The following is a 16636-nucleotide window of genomic DNA, read 5'->3' as shown; positions in this document are numbered from 1 at the left end:
GGTTGTGCACAAATGAGTTGGAAGCACAGTCCCGATCTGCTTCCCCACACTGTTGGCTGGCGGGAAGCTCCCTGTTCAGGCAGCCAAGTTGCAGTTGGGTCTCAATGACATAATTGGGACCCAACATGCTTATGCTAAAAAGGACCCCATTGTCTTTGTGCGGGTGACCTTACACCTGCTCAGTAGAGCAGGTTAAAATAGCAGCAGGTCGGCTCCAGGGCAGATATGTGACCAGGGCAATTTTAACTGCCCATCCGTCCAGTTTCCGCCAGGTGAGTGGGAGCAAAATCTCCCCCACAATTTTATTTACCTCTCTGATTAAACTTGGTATTCAGCGTTGCTCGGAGTTGAGCTTCATATGAAAATCAGTTTAAAAAGAGCACATTGTCAAGCCATTGGCGATGTCTTTGTCATACTTTGAAGAGGCTTTGTGGAAATTGCTGGGTGCCGCCTTTTTGTACTCCTACTGCCAGAATGCAAAAGTGAAGTTTTCCACTGGGAATTCCTTATATCTCTGCTCTTTGAAGAAAAAAGATGGGGGACCATCAGTATAATGCCGTTTATTGTGTATGCCAGCACTCTGTAGTAACGACTCCACGAGGTGAGGGTATAGTACTTGAATTGTATTGACCTTAGTCCTTTCTTGCAGCTCCTAGAGTGAGGACACCAAGAGGTGAGCTCCTTTTTATACTTGGTTACCTGCAGTGTACAGGTGACCCTTAGGTCTCCAGCAGCAGCACCCTCTGGTGTACAGGTGTTGTGTATACAGGGTGAAGGTATATTCAATGGTCTAGTGTTACAGTACATACATTAACATGCATACATAACAGCGTCAATATAAGCTTTGCTGACAATTAGTGAAAGAAGAGCAGCAGAAGTCGGTAATTAACTCTAAACTGCAGGCTGTCCTACTTCCCATCTCCAACACCCTCCATAGCCTCCCCTAAGAGGAGTTTACGGGCTTCTTCATCACACAGGGTTAGCAAATTTGAGATTGGGCTCCTGTTATTGATCTTCACCTGCAAGAAGAATAAAATTGAAAAGTTGCAATTGTTAAGATGTCAGGCAACTAAATTCAAATGTCAGCAGACAGCCCATAGTTCAAGTGATGGCAAATAAATGCAACAGTTAGGGACATTATATGGGAATATTCTTTTGGACTGAATGCTTGTAAGCATGTAATGAGGGAACATATCGAGGTGAAGGCCAGGAGTGTAAAGGGCACCCTGCTATGCGAGTTAGCTGCCTGCACATGCTAAAATGGCAGTGCTTCAATCAGCTTAGTCTGTACTTCATATAGTGCCTACTCTGAGTTGTGTGCCATCTATGCTCTCTGCTCCCAAGCTATCCCCTCCTTCTCCCCCTACTGTACTGTGGGATAGCCAGCAATTATTACTCTACCTATGTACTGATGCAAAAATGGTCTCTGTTCACTTCTGTCATTGCTGTGGTGATACTTTTAAATCTAAATCTTTGTGAAGATCATTGCTTTCAGGACTGACGTAGAGTGAAAGTCACTTTTTGATTATCTGCTACAATAATTCAGCATTTCTTCTTATGATTGATGTTTAACAAGGCTTTAAAAATAAAATGTTAGCAAGCTATTACTGTTTGCTAATTTTTGTAAAGCTATTTTGGAATGGAAAAATTGTAAGTGCAACACTAAACACTATGGGGAACAAATTGCTGCCCTTTTTAAGCTCCATTACCACCTCTAAAAGATGGGAATGGAGCGGAGAGACCTTACCGACCAGGGGTAGACCGATGGGCTGATCCTTCCGAAATTGCCCCCAGGCCGAACGCGGCGGGAACATGTTTCCATGGATTGGGGCGGAAAAAACTTCTAAAAATAGTAAGCACACCCTGTTTGGGGCGGGGCTCAATTTCATCCCCTAATAGTATGTAATTTCTTTCTATTCTCACTGTTTCACTAAAATTATGCAACAGGGGGAGATATGGCCCATGATTACTTAAAGGATGATGCAAACAAAGAGAAAAAAAGTGTGCAATATCACCAACATCTTCAGCACAGAATATTGCTCAATTTTAGATAGTTCTTCCATGGGATAATTTAAAATATGGGGTGACAATGGGTGGAAACTCTTTTTTAAGTATTTTCCCTATTTCCATCTCTCCTTATTATAGTGCTGATTTCAAATTTCCGTCCAGTCTAGTCAAAGAGGAGGCAGCAGGCCTCTTGATTGCAAGATCAGAAGATATTTACAGATGAGGAAAGCTATTCATCCCATATTAATTCATCCATATAAACAATCTTAAACTCCGAGGCCTGACCCGATCCCCCACCATCCACAATTGCAGCATTGACTTTACTTAAATGATTCCAGGGTTTCATCTCCACCACTCTGCTCAGAAGTCCATTCCAATGTTGATCACTCATTGCATCAAGAAGAACCTCCTAATATCAGTCCTAAAATTATCTTTTGCTAGAGAGAAACTATTTTCTCTGGCGGGGGAATCCAAAACAAGTGGGTATAACCTTAAAATTAGATGCTCGTCCATTGGGGTGATGTCAGGAAACACTTCTTCACACAACGGTAAGTGGAAGTCTGGAATACTCCCCCTCAAAAAAGCTGTTGAGGCTCGATCAATTGAAAATTTCAAAACTAAAATTGATAGACTTTTACAAAGTGCAAAATACTGCAGATGCTGGAAATCTGAAATATAAACAAAAAATGTTGGCAATACACAGCAGGTTATGCAGCATCTTTTTTTTAATTCATTCATGGTATATGGGCGGGCCAGCATTTATTGGCCATTCCAAATTGCCCTTGAGAAGGTGGTGGTGAGCTGTCTTCTTGAACTGGTGCAGTCTGTGTGGGGAAGATACTCCCACAGTGCTGTCAGGTAGGGAATTCCAGAATTTTGACCCAGTGACAATGAAGGAACGGCAATATATTTTAAAGTCAGGAAGGTGTGTGTTTTGGAGGGGAACTTGGAAGAGGTGATGGTGTTCCCATGTGCCTGTTGCCTTTGTCCTTCTAGGTGGTAGAGGTCGTGGGTTGGGAGGTGCTGTCGAAGGAGCCTTGGCAAGTTGCCACAATGCATCTTGTAGATGGTACACACTGCAGCCATGGTGCGCTGGTGGTAGAAAGAGTGAATGTTTAAGGTGGTGGATGGGATGCTGAACAAGCAGGCTGCTTTGTCCTGGCTCTTGAATGTTGAAAGCATTCGGCATTCCAAAAGGACCGTTTCCGCCATGACATCCTGGTCATTTCATTTCAAAAATTGTGTTTGCCATGATACAGAAACATAGATTAATTTATATCATTTGCACAGCATTATGTCATAAAAAATTACTGTGCCACTTACATAGAATTTAACACCCAGAAACAAGCCATTCGGTCCAACTGCTCTGTGCCACTGCTTAAGCTCCACCGCTTTCATCTAACCATATCAGCATAGCCTTCTATTCCTTAACATGTATTTAAATGTGTATTAGGCATTTTAAAAAACTGACTATTATTGGAACGGTAATTTTTATACAAGTTTTTTAAAAAGATATGCTTATGGATGAACTTCCTAATTACAAGTAAAACAAGGTTCCCTGGCCTTGAAATAACAATTGCTTTTTACTTTTAAAATGTCAATGAAAAATAATTTGATTGTCATATTTGCTGCTGTGCAAAGCACAGGAAGGGGAGAATCAGTTTTCATCTTTTCCACCAACTTTGTTTCTGATAGTAAATTTACATTATGTGACCAGATACATTTAAAATACTTAAAAAGGAGGAAAATTCCTTTAGGAAAAATTTATGGTGGGACTGCATTTTCCAGGATGACTTCTGAAAATTTTGCCAATTGTTTTGCTCTCGTTTTATTTCAGTATGTATATATACATAAAGGTTTCCAAATGAATAAAAATCCATTATGAGAAAATAAATGGTGGAGTTCTTGCAAATACAGCATACGAATCAACCTTGCTTTAGGATAATAGATTAACTGTCCCAGAGGTTATATATTGGAAAATATTAAAGTAAAGCAGGGTTTATAATCCAGTGTCATTTGAGTTTGGGAATCGATATTAAAGATGGTAGCTATGATAATAAGTCTTCTGCATTGGCTCCTGAATAAGTTCATTGGAGAATAGGGTCAGGTTAGCTCAGGGTGATCCTCCTTATTCACAAGAGTCAATTATTGGCTCTTTTGATAACATTGAAAAAAAGTAGGTAATTTAGGTCTGATATTAAAAATAAGTAACAGTAGTGCTGCAATCATGTATTACTTTTCTTCCAGTAGTACACAACATGTTTAGAGTATGTCCATTGCTATATTGATTCAACCAGGCAGTAAATCTACCATTTTCGTTTGCACAAAGCTCTCTGCAAGCTGCAGACCTTGCGTCCCTTCCCCCACAACTATCCATGTGTCAATTGGTCATCGCCAAAAGACACAGCATGACTAATGTAAACTGAATAATGGAAATTAAAATGTCAAAGTATCCAATTTACTGCTACATTAATCTGTTGCAAGGTTAAAACACTTCCTCTTTGTTCACAAACAAGCCCTATTGTAAATGCTGGCCTCCCTCAAGCAGTTAGAATAAAAACTAAAATAAAAGGTTTAAACATGAAGGTGCAGCTGACAACTGTCATTGTGGAAATAGCTATGCTGGGACTGGATAAAACATGATTCCGGTCTCTGAAGCTGATGACTATGTTCTTTTATGTGGGGCTAATTCTATTTAAGCCATCCACAGTGACAGCCTTGGGGTGTGCAAGTTGTGTGGCTGTAAAGGGTGCTGTGGTTGGGGGAAGGGGGAAAAGATGGGCAGCTAAAAGCCATGAAAAATGAACCTAGGAAAAGACATTTTTTTCAAAGTTCAATTTATTCCCTTTTATCCCCTTGTTTTGGAAAGGTTTTTCACACCCTCCAAATCTGCTGACAGTCTTGACCCTCTGCCTGGTAAATATCTTGCAATAAATGATTTATTTTAGTCCCTCTCTCTCTACCTGAATTTCTGACAAAAGGTCGACACCTGAAAAATTAACCTATTTTCCCCTCACAGATATGACAGTAAGTACATTTCAAAGATTTTCAGTATTGATTTCAGCACTTGCAGTTGTTTTTTTTCTTTTAAATGCAATGTTGCTCACTTCTGAAAATAAACACACCTATTTGTTTAAATGGGTTTGCAACCTGTCTCATTCTTTTTGATCATAAATCTCGCTTCAAACATTTCTTTGATTGATAGCTCTTCCTCCCACTGCAAAACACAGTTTACGTCACTTGACCTGAAACAGAAAAAAATCCAGTTTACAGTTTATTCTACTCATGAGTCAATGCTGTACACAAACAACTTTGTCTCTTTTGACTTATCAGTTTGTTTACTTCTTGTACAAAAATCCTGCCCACTGGTGATTAGCCATGTATCTTCTATATGTGTTAATATCTCAGGTGCAAAAGAAACTGCCCTGCTAATCAGTCATAATTACATGGTATTCTAAGTGCACAAGTTCAAATTTAAGCAAACAATACAAGTAGAAATATATTGTATTATTGTAGAAGTATTTTGTATTATTTTCAGTTTTTTTTCTTTTCAGAAGCTATCCTGGAACAATATGGTGTAAACCGTCAATGTGCTTGTTTTGTAAAATAAAAACAAATATTCATCCTTATTTGTAGTTTTTCTATCTAGAGTTTGGAGGCAATTTCTATTTTAAATTTATTTGGTAAATGTATGTTATTTAACATTTAAATGTAACATTTCTTCCTTTGATATCCTCTGGATTATTTTCCTTTTGAGAGAGTGGGTAGGAAATTTGCTGGTAGAAACATAAAAAATAGGTGCAGGAGTAGGCCATTCGGCCCTTTGACCCTGCACCACCATTCAATAAGATCATGGCTGATCATTCCCTCAGTACCCCTTTCCTGCTTTCTCTCCATACCCCTTGATCCCCTTAGTCGTAAGGGCCATATCTAACTCCCTCTTGAATATATCCAATGAACTGGCATCAACAACTCTCTGCGGCAGGGAATTCCACAGGTTAACAACTGTCTGAATGAAGAAGTTTCTCCTCATCTCAGTCATAAATGGCCTACCCCTTATCCTAAGACTGTGTCCCCTGGTTCTGGAGTTCCCCAACATCGGGAACATTCTTCCCGCATCTAACTTGTCCAATCTCATCAGAATCTTATATGTTTCGATGAGATCCTCTCTCATCCTTCTAAACTCAAGTGTATAAAGGCCCAGTTGATCCAGTCTCTCCTCATATGTCAGTCCAACCATCCTGGGAATTAGTCTGGTGAACCTTCGCTGTACTCCCTCAATAGCAAGAATGTCCTTCCTCAGATTAGGAGACCAAAACTGAACACAATATTCCAGATGAGGCCTCACCAAGGCCCTATACAACTGCAGTAAGACCTCTCTGCTCCTATACTCAAATCCCCTAGCTATGAAGGCCAACATACGATTTGCCTTCTTCACCACCTGCTGTACCTGCATGCCAACTTTCAATGACTGATGAACCATGACACCCAGGTCTCATTGCACCTCCCCTTTTCCTAATCTGCTGCCATTCAGATAATATTCCGACTTTGTGTTATTGCCTCCAAAGTGAATAACCTCACATTTATCCACATTATACTGCATCTGCCATGCATTTTCCCACTCACCTAACCTGTCCCAATCACCCTGCAGCCTCTTAGCGTCCTCCTCACAGCTCACACCACCACCCAGTTTAGTATCATCTGCAAACTTGGAGATATTACACTCAATTCCTTCATTTAAATCATTAATGTATATTGTAAAGAGCTGGGGTCCCAGCACTGAGCCCTGCGGCACTCCACTAGTCACTGGCTCCCATTCTGAAAAGGACCCATTTATCCCGACTCTCTGCTTCCTGTCTGCCAACCAGTTCTTTATCCACGTCAGTACATTACCCCAAATACTATGTGCTTTGATTTTGCACACCAATCTCTTGTGTGGGACCTTGTCAAAAGCCTTTTGAAAGTCCAAATACACCACATCTACTGGTTCTCCCTTGTCCACTCTACTAGTTACATCCTCAAAAAATTCCAGAAGATTTGTCAAGCATGATTTCCCTTTCATAAAGCCATGCTGATGGACAGGTAGGCCTGTGTCCATACAGTTAAAGTGACCTGGGACAATTTTCATTCCTTTATCATGGGGAATTGCCTGATGAACCCCTGCTGATTCCCACAACAAGGTGACTAAACTTGTTATTAAACAAATCGTTTAATGCTTGCAAAGAAATTCTTCTCAATCTCAATATTTACAGCACATTAAAAAAGTTACTCATTCCTTTTTCACAAATAATTAGACAAGAAACAAGTAATTGCTCCTGTATTTAAACTAATTTTATTAGGCTCTGCTCAGACTATCACACCTCATTTGAATATTTATTCAATGCAAAGGCGGCTTATGTGAGACTTTTGAGATACAATGCCCATCCTTTGCAGCCCAGGCTGATGTTGCCCATCAGGAACTCCTACACAGTAGCAGAGCATTAATACAATGAAGTCCGTGCCACCACAGAATTATCGTAGAGCACATCATATGAATGCTCTAGTGACACTTATGTTGCTCAGGATTGGTGCTGCTGTACAATTCAGATGAGGTGAGCAAGATTGTTCCTATGTGCTGCATCCATCAGAAGAAGTGGCTGTGCAGCAGCCCAAGTGGGATCAGGGATCTACAGCCTCACAGGAACAAGAGGGACAGATGTAGCTGATGTTTCGGAATGCAGAATCTATCAAAATGAAGTGATTGACACGTACTGCTGTGGTTGTGCATGGAACTACAGGTCCTCATCACAATTTCATACATTACAACAGTGACTACACTTCAAAAAATACTTCATTGGCTGTAAAGCGCTTTATGATGTCCGGTAGTCGTGAAAGGCGCTATATAAATCCAAGTATTTATTTATTTCATCAGTAATGTGCGAAGCCACTTCTGAAGGCATTATGCAAAATGTGAATTATACTCTAACTTGGCAGGTGATCTCCCCAGGAATGCTGATATGAAGGAATATGAAGGAATAGCAGGAATGTAGCATGAATAGCAGTTACTTGCCATTTATTTTGATGCTACTGAGCCTTTTCCTCATTTGTTCCCAGACACAATGGACCTAGGAGATTGTGTTCACTTGTCCCAGAGACAACTTGAGACTCTGCTTTAAGAAGTAGGTGGCCTTCTGCTCCAAAGATAGCCACAACCCCCTGCAAAAGGATTTCTAAGGCATATTATTGAAAACAAGGGTCTTCTCCATGACCATGATTACACACATCTTAACAATATCTGCTGCTGCACCTTCACAAGCTGTATCACTCTTTAAATCCCAATTAAGAATCAACAGCAGCCCTTTCAGAACAGCTGGTTGGCACAATATTCGAACATGCAGCCAACCATCTTCAAAGCCGGATTCCCTGTGCATGAAAAACATGTTCTGGGAGCCTATTCAAATTAAGGCAAGGAGCCTAATTGGAAGAATGACTATACCAGTCCCTTGTGTTGCTGACACGGACACAGATACTTTGAAAGCATACAACTCTCATTTTGTCAGGATTATATTTTTTCACGGGAATGATATGTTTTCAAGGCATTACATTTTTAAAGGAGAACTGTTTGTGGAAAATGTATCAGAATTGCTTTTGCTTAGGAAGAGAGGCGAGCTGTGTATTTTTTGTCACTTGCAACTGATGCAATAATGTGTGTTGGGATGATTTATATTATTGCATCATGTGTATTTAAACACATGTACAAGTGTTTGCCAAACATTCCTTCACGGAGACAGTGCTGCACTAAAAAAGGGATTTTGAAGACTTGAAAGTAACCATTTCCTTAACCAGGTAGTAGCAGATCGCACTGAAACTCTATCGGGCTTGCTTCAGGAAAGTTCATCTCTAGAAGATATTCTCTCTTACAGTTGGAGTACCAATATACACTGCTATCTTGTCACTTCCTGCAAGTGCCTAAATTTAAATCACAGCCACTTAAGGCCTTTGAAGAGAAGCAATATTTCTGCAGCCAAAATACTTCTTTAGATTTCATGTGATATGCCATGTATACTTATATTTCTGTAATTCTATTTTAAAGTATTCACTGATAAGATTCACACCAAAATAAAATTCACAGAAAATATCTCAGATAAACAATGCTTATTTGTAACAAATCTATAAAGGTGAATTTGCATAGAATATTGCTTGACTTCCTAATAGATAAACTACTTCCTAAAAGTAAAACAATTAAAGGATTTTATTTTTGTTGTTTGGTTGGAAAGTAAAACACACACATATACGTCATAATTTGGAATACAGAAAATCTGTTTGCTATTATTTATAGATTTCGGAAGTATAAATAATGGAAGCAGTCATAGAATAGAAAAGATATTGGAGAATGCGGGCATCGATCCCGCTACCTCTCACATGCTAAGCGAGCGCTCTACCATTTGAGCTAATTCCCCACGTTGAAAATAATTTGTTACATACGCTACTATTTTTCTCTAGACTTTGACATTAGCTTTTAATATAGCATTCATTTGTTGTTGAAAAAAACGATGTTCATTTTCCAGCATTTGCGGTTTATTGTTGTCTCAGCATTGCAGTCGGAAGAGAATTAATAAACGAGGTTTCAACTCAGAACTTTCTACTACCTTTAAAATACCGCCGAATCAAACCTCAGGCTCATAGCGCGATGTCTTTGCTCCCGCTGGTGTGGTCAATGTCCTTTTTATAACAAAACACCAGTGCAACGGGTGATCATTTTATTCGGAATGCAAGATAAAGATCATTGCAAGGTGCCTTTTGCGTATCTGCATGAATTCACTCTGTGTTTTGTGTGTTGAATGCAGAAAGACAATAAAAGAGACAGGACGTAAACAAAGAACAAGACAACGTGTGCCACAGTAATTCTAAATCAAAACAGAGCGCATGCACACTTCCCCCCATCCATTCCCCTCCCAACACCCACTCCCACATATTAAAGCTCCAGAGCAGATGGTGCTGCCGGCCAGCACGAGCGGCAGGCACAGCGGTGAAGGCCACGCGCGCAGCCAGCCAGTGAGTGACGTGCGCGCTCACGGCGATGGGAGTCAGTCACGCGGGGCGAGGGAGGCGCGCGAGCCGCCGAGACTCAAGCAACGAAGCTTCGAGCGAGCGAGCGCACGTGCGCGAGGGATGGAGACGTCGAGCGCGAGCACACCAAACCACAGAGCGGGCGGAGAGGCAGCGCAGCATCTCGGTGTCAGGAAGAATGAAGAGAGAGCTGCAGCAGCACACTGTCAGCAGCGAGCAATACAGCCCCTACACCAGGTAACGCGCCGGGCTTCCCTGTCCTCCTTCCTTCCTTCCTTCAGTCTGTCTCACCGTGGTAGTAAAGGGCTGCCTGTTTCTTCTCACGGAGCCGGTTAGTCCCCGCTGTTTGCGGCGAAGACTTGAGATAGTCGTGTCCGAAGGGTCGGTAACTGTGCTCGTGTGTCAGTGTGGCCCCGCTCCCACGACTGACTGGTCGTTGTTTTTGTTCTGACAGGCTTCAACCTACAGCCGCTGTCCTTTATTTAAATGAGGGAAGGAATTCTTGATCGTGTTGATTTATAATGCAACATCCGTCTATTCTGGAGATTGCTGGATTTGTTTGGAAAGAGGGGGGGGGACAGTAATAATTAAATCGGCTTGGTCCGTCGGCTGAAAGGTCGGACCGCCCTGCAGTGATAACTGGAAACTGTTGGTGGTACACATCTCAAAGCCATTTGCTCCTAAAAGGAGGACGCACTGCACGAAACGAGTTGATAGTGTCAGTACTACAACATAATAATGCACTCAGCACTGTTTGAAACTAAGCTAACACAATATCTGAGAACTTAGATGGCAGACACTACTCGCGAGGTAACTGCTATTTTTTTCTGAAATGGAAATCAGATATGTCGCTTGGAAACCCCATATTATTCCAAGTCAATTTATAAATAATGTACAGCAGATACCTGTACAGCGCCGTCCTCGTCTCTTGTAAATGCTGTCAGACATTTACAGAATAAATATTTCAGTATCTCTTGTCCTAAAGGAGAGCATCATAATTTGCCGCGTGTGTATTGTGACATTTCTTGGTTACGATAGTAAGGTTTTGAAGAATATAGTAGCAATGTCATAGCAAAGGAGTGTACACTTAAAACCTTTCCTTTTATTATCAGAATTATAAATATACCAAGATTTTTCTAACAGCTGTTGTATGATTTAAAAATAGGTACATAATTTTGAAAGTTACATGGAAAATGTGATACAATTTTCAAAAGGTTCTTGATGCCCCTATTTTGTTGAGTTATTCGTGCTTAGATTTATACAAGCCTCCTTATTTTTAATGTCACATGCAAATTTGTACCCCTCAGGCCTCCACACCCCCTCTTCTATTTCTTCCTCTAGCCTGAGTCAAGTTGGGATTCGTGATGAATGGAAAGTTTGAGTTGATTGGTGGGAAAGTATGAAATGTTATAGGAGGAAACATTGAGGCTACAAAAAAGTTGATTGTAGTGATTGAGAACGCTGAGTGGCAGGGATTGATGAAAGCCTTGGGAAGGAGCAAAGGAGGAGAAAAATTAGGGCCCTCAGAATTTGGCAATTGTCTGTGGTGAACATAAAAAGAGATAAATTAATTGAGATCTAAGTATAAAATGCAGGTTACAGCAGGTATGATGAAGACTGGTGAGGGAAAATATATTTATACAAAACTTTAGAGTTTTGGAGTATGGGGTGGTTAGAGTTTTTAAAAAAAAAAAGAACTGGAGTAGAATTGAAAGAAACACAAATACCAGAAGTGGGATGAAAAAAAACACACCTTCCACCATTCACCCCCTCATCACTTCTACACTCCTTTCCCTCGTCCTTCCCAAAAGTGGCACTTGTTATAGCCCCGTTAGCATCTCCAGGTGGGGGAGGCGCGTAATGGCATTTTTGCCTGCAGAATGCTGCGGTGCTTGCACCTCCAGGGAAATTACCCCAGAGGTTGGGGTGGGGTGGGGGGGTGCTGTCATGGCAGCGCCGCGCCCCATGATTAGCACCCCGGGCCGACGTGCAACCGGCGATGTCGTCATTGCTGTGGTTGCCGACCCCTTTGTACCCCGTGGGAGAAATTGCCCCGTGGGTTGCGAAGCTGGAGAATATCTGCTGCCGGGGTGCCCCTTAAAGGGAAGGCCTTCAGCACCCCGGGCTGCCATCTTTATTTGTCGGACGACTTTTGTGTCGGTCCGACAATGACGGCCCTCACGTCAATCGGGCTGCCATTGTGCCGTGCGGTACTCTGCTTTGGGTGCCAGGCTGCTGGCCCAGTGGCGGCCACCAAAGGGCCTGCAGAGTGCGGAGCATCCACGTAGCGTTAGTCTCCGCCGTGTGGCGTTGGACTCGGCACTGGGCTGCAGCCCCGGGAGCGCCCTCGAAGGAAGCGGAGCGCTGGAGACAGCACTCCATTTCCTTTTAAGGGGTGTACGGCCCAATTCCTCATCGGGGACGGGACTTCCCTGAGGTTACTGCCCCCAATCAGGACGAAGGGCAATTTCCAGCCCCACCTTACACAGAAGGTATAACACAGAAACAGGCCAACTGGCCAATTCCTGTGTTTATTCTCCACCAAGCTCCTCTCACTCTGCCCCCCACAGCTCTTTATTCCCTTCTCGTGTATAGATCAAGCATTCCCTTAAATGCATTGATGCTATCTGCTTCAACCTTTCCATGTAGAAACTTACCACACTCTATGTAAAGAAAGTCATGCTAAATTCTTTATTTGATCTGTTAGTGGCTATCTTATATTTATGTGCCCTTCTTCTGGGCTCATGCATAAGTAGAAACAGTTTCTCCATGTCCACTCTATCGAGTTCCTTCATAATATTAAGACCTCTATCAGGTCTTCTCTTTTCAATCTTTCCTGATGGTTCCATCAATTCTGGTAGCATTCTTAAAGTCCATGCTCTCTTCTTCAGTACTACGCACTCGCATCCTTCTCATACGCTCACCGGAAAGAACAAATAGAGGGAGGGGAATGTGGAGCCCCAACGGAAGGTTGTTGTGACCCCAACAGACCTGAGAATCGTGGTTTTGAGGCTGGACAGTTAGATTACTGGAAAGCTGTATGCGATATATATGTAACTTTTTTTTAGTATTTATAAAATCTATCATGCCATTGATTCCTCTTTGTATTGATTTTATATTTTTCTTCTCAAACATTTGAAACCACAGCTCTCTAAAATAACTATCTTGGAAAATCTCCAGATTAGGTTGCAAAATTACTTCCTTTATTATGAATGTGAGAGAGGAAGCTGAGGTTCAGAATGTGGATACTTCAGAATATTATAATGTCTATCCAACGAATGAGTCATTATTCTGCCATTCACACCCCATCTAGACTAACCTTTTTCTAACCCCTGCCATTACCATTTCAATTTGGCCCATCATCCCTTTTGACTCTAATCTCTCCTGCCTTCCACCCTATCTCAGACCTTGCCTTTTGTTCGTTCTTCCCTTCCCACTTTCAATGCTTCTTAAGAATGTGATCTTTTCGAACATTCGCCAGTTCTGACAAAGGGTCGTCGACCCGAAACGTTAACACTGTTTTTCTCTCCACAGATGCTGCTTGACCTGCTGAGATTTCCAGCATTCTCTGTTTTTATTTCAGATTCCAGCACCACAATATTTTGCTTTTGAATATTGAAGGAGGATAAGGTTTAAAGATGGAGCACTGTGTTCTTCAGTATCCCTTTGAACTGTTACTGAATAATACCATTATGTAGATCTAGAGTATGCCCATATTTGTCTGATCTTGTGTTGTAAATGAGCTTGTTCACCTGTAATGCTGTCTGTGTAGTGATTCAATTTACTCTTGTTCCAGAGGTGATATATTGATTGTTTATCCAGTTGTTTTTGTTCCTGGATTAATTTAGTGCAATCTAAATGTGAAATAATTCTGATAGCGCATGTCAGTGTTCCAGCAATTGCAGCCTTCCTTATCTAAAATTAGCAACATCAGTAGTAAATGTTGTGTTATTAGTAACTCCCTCAAAACAGAATAGATTTTGATGTTGCCATTGTTACAACTATTAGAGCTTCCCTTCATAGATGCAGCAGTGGAAGTATACCACACCACACAATGGAGCGTTCTGTTTCGTTCTGCACAAAGTGAAAACATTGGTACCATTCTTAACATTACAACATTTGTTTTCTGGTTCACTGATTGTTTGAGAGATTATTTTATAAATGCATAAACAAAATTAAAGATGGTAATGAGTTTGTTCATTTAACTGAACACAAAATATCTCCTGTTGTTAAAATGCACACATTGTACCACAAGCCAAAGAAGAATATAGACAATCAACTTTCTTTATCTTGTCCCTCTTCCCATACCAGGACACCCTTTTGCCACTGTCCTAATATAATTAGCTGGGATGAAGATTTAAATTCTTGTCTAGAATAGAACTTGATAAATCAGATAGTCAAAAAGCAAAGATCAAGTTTAAGCTCTGTGACTTGATATAGAGGTGCAACTGTGTGGAATTAAAATGCTTTAGTAGTTGCAAAGTGACTGAATAGTTTTAAAAGAAGCATTAAATGGACTATCTTTACATTGGATCTGTATCTAACATTTCTTCCTAGCTCTAACTGCTCAAGTGTTTGTTGCTTTGTTTAGAGATGACTTTGTGTTCCACCACTTGCCCTGTTGAGACTGTTGCAGTGGCGGTGGTGTTGTGGTCCTTATCACCAAATCTGTTCCCCTACTCCTTTGGCACCTTCTTCTCCTTTGAGCATCTTGCCTTGTTCCACCCCTCTCCTTTAAAATCCTCATTCTCTACTGACCACCCACATACCATGCCAAGTTTCTCGCCTGGAGGAGGTGTAAGTGGCAACAGCAGAATCGTTACCAGCATCCGCTGTCTGGAAAAAATGGGAGCAGTTTGAAAATGCCATCATAAGTAACTTTGGGGAGTTTTTTCCAGGGGTGGACGCTTTCCTCCTTCAGCCTTTCCACCGAGTGACATCTCATCTTCGATGATTTCAACCTCCATCTCAACTCATCAAGCCCTCTCTGAGTTCACTGCCTTTCTATCCTCCCTTAATCTCTCCCCCCATATAAACTCTTCTACCCATATTCACAGCCATCCACTCGACCTTGCCACCTCACGTGGCCTCTCCACTCCCATCGTATCAATCACTGGTAAGGCCATCTCTGATCCCTCTCCACTCGCATCCCTTTTCCAATCTCCCAACCCCACTTCTTTCTGCGTCCACCCCTGGAAAAAACTCTCCCCAAAGTTACTTATGATGGCATTTTCAAACTGCTCCCATTTTTTTCAGACAGCGGGTGCTGGTAATGATTTTGCTGTTGCCATTTACACCTCCTCTAGACCCATCTTTTGGTTCTTTACTTGTCCCATTACAACCCCTTTTTGTCTTGTACCATCATCCGTTTTGTGATTTAATCGCTCCTGCCTTCCACCCTATCACAGACCTATTATTTTGTTCTTTCCTTCCCTTCCCTTCCCTTCCCCCTTTTCCCTGCCTCTCTGCTTGCTTAAAATGTGTTACATCTGTAACATTTTCCAGTTCTGACAAAAGGTCAGTGACCTGAAAAATAACTCTCTTTCTCTCTCCACAGATGCTGCCTGAACTGCTGAATATTTCCAGCATTTTCTGTTTACATTTCAAATTTCCAACTGTCTATTCTTTGGCCCTTCATTCACGATGACATTTCTGCAGCTATCGATCTGCTCAACCACACCCTCACCTTCACCGTTGCTTCCCTTATCCCCACTAAAACTATTACTCCCTCTAACCCTGATCGTTCCCCCTGGTTTGTCCCTCATCACCACTCCGTTAAGTCCAAGGGATGCAGACTTGAATGCTTATGGTGAACAACTGTTTTAGCTATTCATCGCCAGATCTGGCTGAACTACATACAGCGCTATTTGGTTCTGCTCTCCTCTGACAAAACTACTCACTATTCCAAGATCACCCTGGAATGTAAAGATAACCATTGGCTTATCTTCACTACAAACAGTCCTCTTGCATCAGTTAATGGATATGATGTAATTGGCATCACGGAGACATGGCTCCAGGGTGACCAAGGCTGGGAACTCAACATCCAGGGGTATTCAACATTTAGGAAGGATAGGCAGAGAGGAAAAGGAGGCGGGGTGGCGTTGCTGGTTAAAGAGGAAATTAATGCAATAGTAAGGAGGGACATTAGCCTGGATGATGTGGAATCAGTATGGGTGGAGCTGCGGAATACCAAAGGGCAAAAAACGCTAGTGGGAGTTGTGTACAGACCACCAAACAGTAGTACTGAGGTTGGGGACAGCATCAAACAAGAAATAAGGGATGTGTGCAATAAAGGTATAGCAGTTATCTTGGGTGACTTTAATCTACATATCGATTGGGCTAACCTAAGTGGTAGCAATGCGGTGGAAGAGGATTTCCTGGAGTGTATTAGGGATGGTTTTCTAGAGCAATATGTTGAGGAACCAACTAGAGAGATGGCCATCCTAGACAGGGTGATGTGTAACGAGAAAGGACTAATTAACAATCTTGTTGTGCGAGGCCCCTTGGGAAAGAGTGACCATAATTTGGTTAAATTCTTTATTAAGCTGGAGAGTGACACAGTTAATTCAGAAACTAGGGT

General features: G+C 41.7%; 1 protein-coding gene and 1 long non-coding RNA gene across 2 annotated transcripts in view; one reads left to right on the top strand and one right to left on the bottom strand.

Moving 5' to 3' along the window:
• Positions 1 to 560: 560 nt before the first annotated feature.
• On the bottom strand, positions 561 to 10496 carry LOC139280103 (uncharacterized). Its single transcript, XR_011596620.1, has 3 exons — positions 10348 to 10496; positions 5133 to 5252; positions 561 to 1019 (listed from the first exon to the last, which is right to left on the bottom strand). It is a non-coding gene; the product is annotated as an uncharacterized lncRNA (long non-coding RNA).
• LOC139280102 (uncharacterized) overlaps positions 10163 to 16636 on the top strand; it is a 340066-nt gene continuing 333592 nt past the window's right edge. Inside the window, exon 1 of the mRNA XM_070899614.1 lies at positions 10163 to 10293. The gene's annotated coding sequence lies outside the window, so the exon portion shown is untranslated. The remainder of the gene's footprint in view (positions 10294 to 16636) is intronic.

Source organism: Pristiophorus japonicus, chromosome 14 (assembly GCF_044704955.1).
Source record: "Pristiophorus japonicus isolate sPriJap1 chromosome 14, sPriJap1.hap1, whole genome shotgun sequence".
Classification (NCBI taxonomy): domain Eukaryota; kingdom Metazoa; phylum Chordata; class Chondrichthyes; family Pristiophoridae; genus Pristiophorus; species Pristiophorus japonicus.
This window is presented reverse-complemented; position numbering and strand designations above follow the sequence as displayed.